A 9,811-nucleotide genomic window follows, 5' to 3' on the forward strand; every position below is an offset into this window, starting at 1 on the left:
GGTCTACCGAAGCAAGGCCCAACTTACATAGAGGGGAAAACGTGTAAATTACACTGAGCCGCAAAACAAGAAAACGACAAAAAATCCATGAAGCACGAAAAAGGATGTATTTATTTCTGCTACCACGTAACATGACAGCATTATCATCTACTCCCTCCGTTCCTAAATATTTGTCTTTTAGTGATTTCAAATGGACTACCACATATGGTTGTATATAGACATATTTTAGAGTGTAGATTCACTCATTTTGCTCCGTATGTAGTCACTTGTTGAAATCTCTAGAAAGACCAATATTTTGGAACGGAGGGAGTATGATCTAGCTGGAACAAACTTTTGCACAAAAGGGGGAAGGGTTTCGAGTCATCAGTCATCTGCAGAGCTAAAGGGGAAGAACCTGCATTAACAGAGGGAATTTGGAGAGTACCAAGGAGGCAAACTTAAAGAAAGGCAGCTAGATACTTCCTCCATCCCATAATATAAGAGCGTTTTTTACACTATACTAGTGTCAAAAAGGCTCTTATATTATGGGACGGGGGAGTAGAAGCGAAAGAGCACCTCCATTAGAGGACTTTAATGCATATCAACAGATAAAAGAGAATGTAGGTGGGTGAGGGCATGAGGGAGAGAATGGAGAGCCACTAAGGAAGGGATTAGGAAGCAGGGTCTAGAGATAAGAAGCAAGATGCAGCCTGCCATGTTGCCAGAACTAAATACAGAATATGGAGTAGATGTTGAAGCTTTTACTAAATAAGGGCACATAGAAGCAATCGATAAGAACTTGATAACAAACAACCATATAATCCAAACGGTCTTGATAGGAAAAAAGCCACAAGGATTAAAATCTTATTTTTCAAGGAGGAACTAAAAGTAATGATAAAAAATATATACAGTACCGGTAGATTATAAACAGATCTACTAGTTCATCCAGAGGAGAAGTCGCAAGAACGTATGGATATCTATCAGAACAGAACGGACAGAGTGGGGGATACCTTGTTAATGGAACAACATGATTTAAGCATGGGCGGCGCTGCCGCCGCCTCCTCTTTGACGATACGAGCTATCTTGCGCGCGCCACCATCATCCGGCTGAAATTGTTAGTGTCAATGCATAGATATGGATCGTATAAAAGCATGTTTGATTATGTGCATATATATACCTCTTCATCGGTGGCCGAAACCTCTCCACCATCACGTATCACACGCTTGAGTGATTGAATAATTAACCTTGGCAGCCCCTGTTGTTGGTCCTTGTATGTGCCAGAGGAAGTGTGCTTGTAGTTGTGCCTTCGTATTGCAAGGGCGGGACTGTTGGGGTGGATCCTGGTGGCGTGCCTCAGCTTTGCCTCCGTTTCCTCCAGCTCATCACCGTTGCAATTCTTGCAATTTAGCCAGTAGGTGACTTTCTCCAGCAAAGGCATGCTGCCCGGTACCAAACCAATATCTTCCATTCCTATGCTGGCGCCACATACCAATTTATGAAGCATAGGCAGTGCTCCCTCCCCACACTTAATATCTATGTTGGTGCTCAGATATCTCAAGTTTTGGAACTCATCGCTTGCTAGAACAGTATACAGAGGGCAGTTGTCAACACTCGAGATGTACAGGCAGCGAAGCGATGGCAGACCCCCAAGGATCCGCAGATCCTGTTGTTCCACCACCTGAGCTGTGAACAACAGGTAGGATAGGTGGGGGACACACGAGGGAGCCATCCACGGCAGCCTTCTTGGTAAAACCATGCCAGACAGTGTCAACTCACGAATCTCATAAGGTGCTGGCGTCCAATCTTCCCAGCCGCCATGATGAGGCCACTCCTCTATATCCACCGAGTCACAATATATCTCCAGAGTTTTGATTCTGCGGAGGTTGCATAGAGACTTCACAAGAGCCCTGTGAGCCCTCTCATCCATTTTGTCAAAATGGATCTCAAGCACCATCAACTCTGTTAGCTTCCCTAAATCTTTGAAGAAGTTTGGAACCTTATCCACTGAGAATAGTCGCAGCTCTTGTAATGAGGTTAGCTTACCTACATCTGCCAACATTCTTGTGCCCTTAGAAGCACGCAGGCACATCAACTTGTTTAGCTCACCGACAGACGGGGACAACTCTTCTATACCACTTTCCCTTACATCTAGCGACTGTAAGTACATAAGCTTTCCTATTTCTCTTGGGAGCTCATCAATAGGTGTGCCGAACAGTCCTAGGTACCTCAAGTGAACCAACTTTCCAACATGCTCAAGGCGACAACCTCCCGCCAAAAATTCACATTCCTCTAAAACAAGTACACGCAGTACTTTAAACCTCAAAAGTGAGGGCATCCTACTATCACGACACATGCTAGCATTAAATGACCTCATTTGTTCCAATTCCATGCTAAGGGTGTTCCCGATAATTATTTTATGGAGGGCTAATCTTCAAGCATTGTTAATTGTCAAACATTTCCTGTGATGCTCTGCATCATGTATTGTGACAAAATTTACTTTACTTGATAAGCTACGGATGAGATCAAGCACCATATCATGAACACGACAACGGCCTACATTGACTCTATGGCATGGCTCTATCCACAGGATCATGCTCCTATTTATGAGCTCATTCAGATAGCTCTCCCCCTGCTCAAATGACCCTATCCCTTGTTTATTGCTAACGAAACCTTCTGCAACCCACCGCCATATCAATGTATTTTTGTTGATCCAGTTATCTTCTGGAAAGACACTTAGGTACAACAAACAAGTCTTGAGGTGATAGGGCAGATCATAATAGCTAAAGGACAATATCTTTCTAGTGTTCTGAACAACTTCATTGTCTTCATGCCCAAAACCAATAGAATCATAAACCATAGGCCAATCCTCCCTCTGTTTACTAGCAAGCAAGCTGGCTATTGTAATGATGGATAATGGCACACCACCACATTTCCTTAAAATTTTATCAGATACTTCAACAAATTGGTTATCAAGACTGGTACCTTCCTCACCGAATATTCTGGTGGAGAATAATTTTTTGGAGTTATCATCACTGAGCGGTTTCATGTTGTAAATACCACCAACTTTTTTGGCAACTTCACAAATACGAGTAGTTGCCATTATTCTGCTTCCAAGATTATTGTGTGGAAAAGCATATTTAATCAAATCCCATGTTTGTACATCCCATATATCATCGATAACAATCAAGTACCTATTTGCATGGGAAGGCAAGAGCCTTGAATTAGTAAAACCATATGTAGAGTTCTATCCACTAAAACGGGAGCAGCATGTTAATCTCAAGATCCAAAAAGGCATGACAAACGCATAAAAAAAGTCCTGACCCGAAAGGAGCACTTAAGATGTAAATGTGGGAAAACAAAAGGGCAAGTAATCCTATCCAGGTAATCACAAATGAAGGATTTATTAACATTTCTGTATTGAACTTCAAGAAGAAAATTGCCATCATTTTCTTATGTTTATAAGTTGTATGAGCTCTAAGGTATGCTTTGGGTAGTTTGGTTTCCAAATATTGTATATTAATTGCCATCTTAAACTCTAGTATGAAACATGCTATCATTTTCAGATGGCTAGTCAAGATGCTTTTATCTATATACACAACAAAATGGAGAGAGTTGACTCCACAACAACCATCATGTAATTAATCTGTATATATGAAAATCCACAAAGTACTGGATGACATCTGTGAGTGCAATTTGATGGTAATTAAACACAATTATTATGGTGACACACCTATTATTAGGCATATGTCAGATGAAGACTGCATTGACTAGCATAAGGTGGAGTAGTGTGTACCTCTTATTCAAAAGGAATTTGCGCAGATGATTGATGAGCTGCCTTACATCCATCACCGATGCAACATTACACATTTGCAGGCCAAGTTCATGAATGATGTCCCCAAGAACTTTTTTCATGTCAGGATTCTGACCCACTGGGACGAAAGCAACGCAGTCGAATTTCTTGTTAAGCTTGTCATATTCCGCTTTGGCAAGAGTTGTCTTGCCCAACCCTCCAAATCCAACAATGGAGACGGTCTTGAGCTTTGATCTCTCGGCCATATGACAGCCCTCGGACAAGCTCTTCATTATCTCATCAATTGGCTTGTCAATGCCAACAAGGTTAGACACCTTGTTATACATGACTGATAGACGAGGGTCAACCATGGTTGTGGCAAGATTAGCAGCAACACCGTGGACCTTGTACCGATCATACCTTTCCTTCACCTTCGTGACCTAGCTCTCGATGTCTTTGATGTCATTGGCTATTTTGTGGCGCATCTTGAACTCAGTGATCTTGTTGCGCATATTGTTGATGAAAGCCACAAAGGTGGTGTGGGGCTTGGTTGGCTCAAGTCCCTCGAAGAACACCATGAAGGAGTCGAGGCTGTCCTCGATGACATAAGATAGCTCTCTGACCTCATTGGCCCAAAGCCTGACCAGCGGATCAAGCTGGTCCAAGGGGACGTTGGACACCTTGACGAGGGCAGTTTGCATGCTTTCGAGCTCGGCCTTGAGGTCCTTGATCCCCTGCTTCACACGCTTCTTGAGGTGATACTCCTCCCGGAGCAGCTCGCCCAGCTTGGGGAGGAGGGCACTCATCGCTCCCGTGGCGAACTCCATGGCCATGCCCGCGGAGTGGACTCTACTAGCTAGCTCACCCCTGTGCCTCGCTTGCTTGCTATTGTCACTCTTTTTGCTAGCGGAATTAGCCGTAGCTTAGGTTGCTATGGGCGATGTGCCTGCACGTATATATAGACAACTCGCTTGCAGTAGTTAACGAAATCATATTGGCTCCGAACACAGTATTTGCGTCATGTAAGCTTGCCATGTGCAAGTTTTTCAGTGGACCTGTGCAAAACTAATACTCAAGTGTGCAGGTGTGTATGTGTGTGCATATGACTCAGAGAAGCAGAGGTCAAGTCGTCAGGATCTGCAGGGAAACTGCCTGCGGCCAGGAAAAAAAGCAACATCGTCGGTGAAGAAATCGCGGCATCAGGAGCTGTTGTTGAGTGAACTGGACACACCACATTACCGTCACTGATCTGTGGGCCAGTCTTCTCGTTGGTCTCTTGCGTAGTCGCCTGCCAGGACGGCCGGCCACATTCAGACGAGAGTTCGGTCAAGGCGAACGGACAACTATTGTAGCAGTGGTCCTTTTGTTTTAAGTAGTATGAACAGGGGGACTTTATAGTGTGGAAGAGGAAGAAGAATGCCAGTCAGGTGCAAGGAAATTGTAGCTACTCTACCGGTCAGAAGAGAACAGTATGAGGAGTCAACTGCTGCAGGAAAGAAAATTAAGGCTCAGTGAGTCATAGATTCTCGCAAGACTCTGCTCCACCTCAACCAACATTAGTCAAATTTGCCCTGTCTGATATAAACAATCCACATCTATGTGCACCCTCCATTGCATTAACTACACTTTCTATGTATCTATGTTCTCGTAGAGGAGAGCTGATTATACACAGCCAATTTTTTTTATCAATATGCAGGCATGCCATTCTAGAAAAAAAAAGTCTTTGGACAAAGATTTGCGTGACAAACTTGACTTGCAACATGCATTAGAAAACAAAATCAAATAAAATAATACCTCCAAAGAATTCTTGGTATAAACGCAAAATGAAGATCATTTAGAACGCTATTCAATCAAAACTTCCAGCTAGCTCTGCCGTTCACATTGGCATGCATGCCCAGTAGTGACTAGTGAGTACACAGCAGCAGCAGCAGCAGTTGTAGATACAACGAATTTAAGGGATGATGTATTAGATGCATGGGCCATCCTACAATTTCCTTTATTTATGCTATAAAATAGTCAAGAGTCAACATAACACATACCACGCACAAATTATGATCTAGAGCGCATGGTTGGCCCTCCTTTTTCGGGTCATGGGACCACCCATGCGATTCTAAGTTTTACCTTAATAACCCGAAAAAGGTTTTGGCAGCGGTGCTCTGAAGGTGCTTGAGGCGGCGGATGGCTGAGTCTCAGTTCTGCTTCACCAGGCGGCTTTCAGGAGACGTGCCTCCTTTGTGGGCGTTTGGGCAGCGATTCGCGCTGTGTCTTGGTCGGGTGCTGATCAAGCGCATCTCGGCTGGCTTGATCCGGTGATGGCCGGCTCTCTCGCGGCAACCCCGTCTGGCTGATGTGATCGGGGCCTATTTCTGGTGGTCATTCATCGGCTTGGTATATGCGGTGGTGCATCCGTTGGAGCGGGAAGTGGTGGATGCTCGGTGGTGGTGCGTGTGACTTGGTCATTGAGCTTCACGTGCCAGGCTACCCCGTGCGCCTCCCATTCTCATGACGGATAGCGAAGATATTCATCGTTCTCGGTGATGGTTGGCGTGTGCCCTCACATCGGCATTGATGCTAGCACAGTCGGGGTTGTCTGTGTTCTCAGATCTGTCGTCTCAGTAAATGCCTGATGTGTGGTGTTCACTTTGATCCGAAATTTCAGTGCTGATCGAGACATTGCATCAGGACTTCTTCTATGGCAAGTTGGTGGTGAAAACACAGGGACTTCGTCTATGGTGGTGCTCTTTGAATACCAGGTCCTAGGTTCCGGGGTGAAAACCCTAGGTCCAGCCTTTACTGGTTGTACCTGCCAGTGGCGGTTCCGCTCCCTTGTTGAAGGCACTGTTTGGAGCTGAGCTGGTCCTTGTCTTCTGGGTGAAAACTCACGATCTAGCCTATGTGGTTTGATCCAGCAATGATGGTGTTCATGCACCATTTCCTTGTTGAAGGCGTCGCTGTTAGGATAACCTTCTCATCGTCCGGGTGTTGCCAATGACAGTGGTAGTAGTTGATGTTTTGTTGCAGCGGGTCGTTTGCCTCGCCCATTGACCCTTTGGGTATTTTTTTTCTTCTTTTTGGCTGTGTGCATCTTAGTTATGTAGAGGTCGGGTGTGTACTCGTTGTGTTTTGTATCCGCTTGATGCGACATTACGAGTAAATAAAGAATGCCCTTTATCGAAATGGTGCAGAGTTGTACCATGTATAAACTGATCTTTGAGACCTTGTAGGCCATCTTCATCAGCCTGAAACTCAGGAAATAATTAAGTGTGCCACAGGAAATGGCTAGAGGAATTTATGGAACCACATGTAGAATCACAGAACAAATAAACTTAGTCAGTGTCATCTAAACATGGTCATATTGTTTCCTCATTAGAAACAACCTAGTTATTACTGTTTCTGACATTCGTTTTTCGCGTTATACTTTCCCAAAACCACCACCCTCACTAGTCACTCATCAGCATCAGGAAGACATTTCAGCAAACAGGATAGCGGCGTGAGAGAAAAACACTGGCGCAGAAGACGGGATGGAGATGAGAATTCACGTAGCAGCAAGTTGTAGTCGATTTAGAAAAGAGGGAGAAAACTCGTCCATCGGGGAGGAAGAGAGCGAGTAACGCACCGTCGCCGGCCGGGGGTACGCGAGATCTGCGGCGGAAGTCGAGCACACCGCTGCAGGGGAGGCGAAAGGCGAAAAGCAGCGCCGGCATGGAAAAGGCCGTGACGGGCGAGGTCGGTGGTCGCGCATAGGAGAGTAAGCTTAGGTCGGTTGTCCGCCGGTCGCCGGGGGAGCACGGAGGCAGCGAGTCACTGTGGGGAAGGAAGTGCCTAGCGGAAGGTGTTACAGTTGCATCTACCGTTGGATGGTAGAGCAATGATTAAAAAATGTACTCACGTTTTTCAACGATGGCGTCGGCGACGAGGCGCCTATGGTGACTTCGTAAATCTCAAGATGATATGTCAGCTCAGTCTTTCAGATGTGCTCATAGAGGTAAGGTATGCGTGTGTACCTTTATAAGGATGAGTGTATGCGTGTGTATATGAGGGCTTGTGTCTATACTCATATTAAAAAAAGAAGGCTATCTCACGGCGGGGACTTGAGACACAAACACATGCCACTCACCGTGAGCGGCATATATTGATCACCCATAAATATTCCTTAGTGTTGGGCGCAACTAGAATACTAGGTTTTTCCCTTTCTTTTTCGTTTATTAGTTTTGCTAAAGCATATCTAGATGTGCAATAAGTATTGCACATCTAAGTCCTATGTCATTGACCTTACGTTGAGATTCGTATGAATTTTTTTTTCCTCTTTATGCTTGACTCACTAACTTAGATGTGCAATAACTGGAGGAAATCTAGATGTGTCCTAGACACACCCTTTGGCTTTGGTTCATTTTTATTTCTCTAAGATTTATTTTCCCCTTTATTTCTATTTCTTTTTATTTTCTTATGAATTAATTGTGTTGTTTTATCCTTTTTCATCTTGCCCTTTTTTCATGTTGTAATACTTCATAATCCATTTGATTTCAATTATTTGTATACGTGTACAGTTTTTAAAGATACATGAACAATTTATTGGAATAATTTAATATTTTAATATGAACGTGTCTTTGGAACATTTTTATGCATAAAATATTTTTAAAGATACATGAACATTTTCTGGAATGATTTAATATTTTAATATGAATATGTCTTTGGAATATATTGACATTTATTACCGCATTAAATACTTTTGCCATTAACATTTTTGTGACACCCCGGAGAATGCTAGAAAGCTCATAAATTTACTGTTCACATGTGTAAAAATATTTAGGTAATTTTAGAAAAAAAATGTGCGTACAAAAGCATTAATTCTAAGTTTTACCTTAATATCGCACAAGTGGAGTTCCTGATCCACCCTGCGAAAACAATAATGCTAAACATAGAAAGGTTTACATGATTTTACACGCTGACTAGAATTTTTTTTAAACTAACTAACCTCTCCCCCCTAATTTTCATGGGGTGGGCCCCTTCTCCTCCTTAATCTTCAATCAAAACCCACCTTTATGTAAAAGCATGTAGCCTTTTGTACGTGTAGCATTACTCCTCCAAAAATAGAGAACAATAAACTAACAATAGAGATGTCTGCAATGTTTCTCTATTTTATTTATTTTCAGTTTATTAAATAACTGAGGAACACAAGGCAACAGATAGAGATTTCAACAAATATTCTCATTATGTAAAGCTAATAACCAACTTTTGTTTTATAATTTTGAGTTTTGTCTAATAAACCCCTCTGCTAAGCCAATTAACATTTCCCTCTACTTTGGAGGAATTCAGCCTCAGAATTAATTGGACTTCCAAATGGCAAAAAGGTAGTGGAATGCTTTAAGAGTACAACAACACTACAAGAAATATGTCAACTTGTGACCTTCTCTTAGTGACTCCAGCTGAATTGGTCGTAAATCCACAGTCATTTCGCTTGGAAGGGCTCAAACCCTGAAATTGCCTTACACCAAATAGTCATAAAGCAGACAAGAGTGGTTGACGACCTTATTTCTACCTGATTACGACCAATATAAATGGTCATGAGGTTGTGAACGTGGATGCATTTGTACTTAAGGTGTCACTCAAGGTGGGCTTGGGCCTCGATGGAATGAGGCCACCTCCTTTTTAAAAAAAATTCCGTGTGCCATGTATGCCTCGGCCCATCCAGGAAGAAATGTGGGATGCCCTCATATTACTAAAAAAACATATATTCAGCCCAACGAAAATGTGAAAATAACAAGTTTTTCATTATTACCATTTGGTAAGGATGGTCAATTATGTGGAAAAAAAGTTTTCATTATTGTCTAAAAATCAGGTTTTTTCCTTATAGAAAAAAAAATCTCGAAACCAATTAAACAATATAAAATTATAAGAATAGGAAAATAATAAACTACTTCGTGAATCATACTATACGGCTTAGCAATTAGAAAACTGAATGTGTAATTCAAAAAAATATTAATGTTACGCCTATTTCAAAAAATGTAACCATGTGTGTATTTGAAAAGTTTCATGCATATA

At 42.6% G+C, this 9,811-nt stretch overlaps 1 protein-coding gene and 1 pseudogene across 1 annotated transcript in view; both read right to left on the bottom strand.

Moving 5' to 3' along the window:
* The window catches only part of LOC119323726 (F-box/kelch-repeat protein At3g61590-like), a 74,175-nt gene that overhangs the window by 15,257 nt on the left and 49,107 nt on the right, over positions 1-9,811 (bottom strand). The window lies entirely within an intron of this gene.
* LOC119320722 lies at positions 960-4,596 on the bottom strand (annotated as a pseudogene).

The sequence above is a fragment of the Triticum dicoccoides genome, chromosome 6B, assembly GCF_002162155.2.
Source record: "Triticum dicoccoides isolate Atlit2015 ecotype Zavitan chromosome 6B, WEW_v2.0, whole genome shotgun sequence".
Lineage (NCBI taxonomy): Eukaryota > Viridiplantae > Streptophyta > Magnoliopsida > Poales > Poaceae > Triticum > Triticum dicoccoides.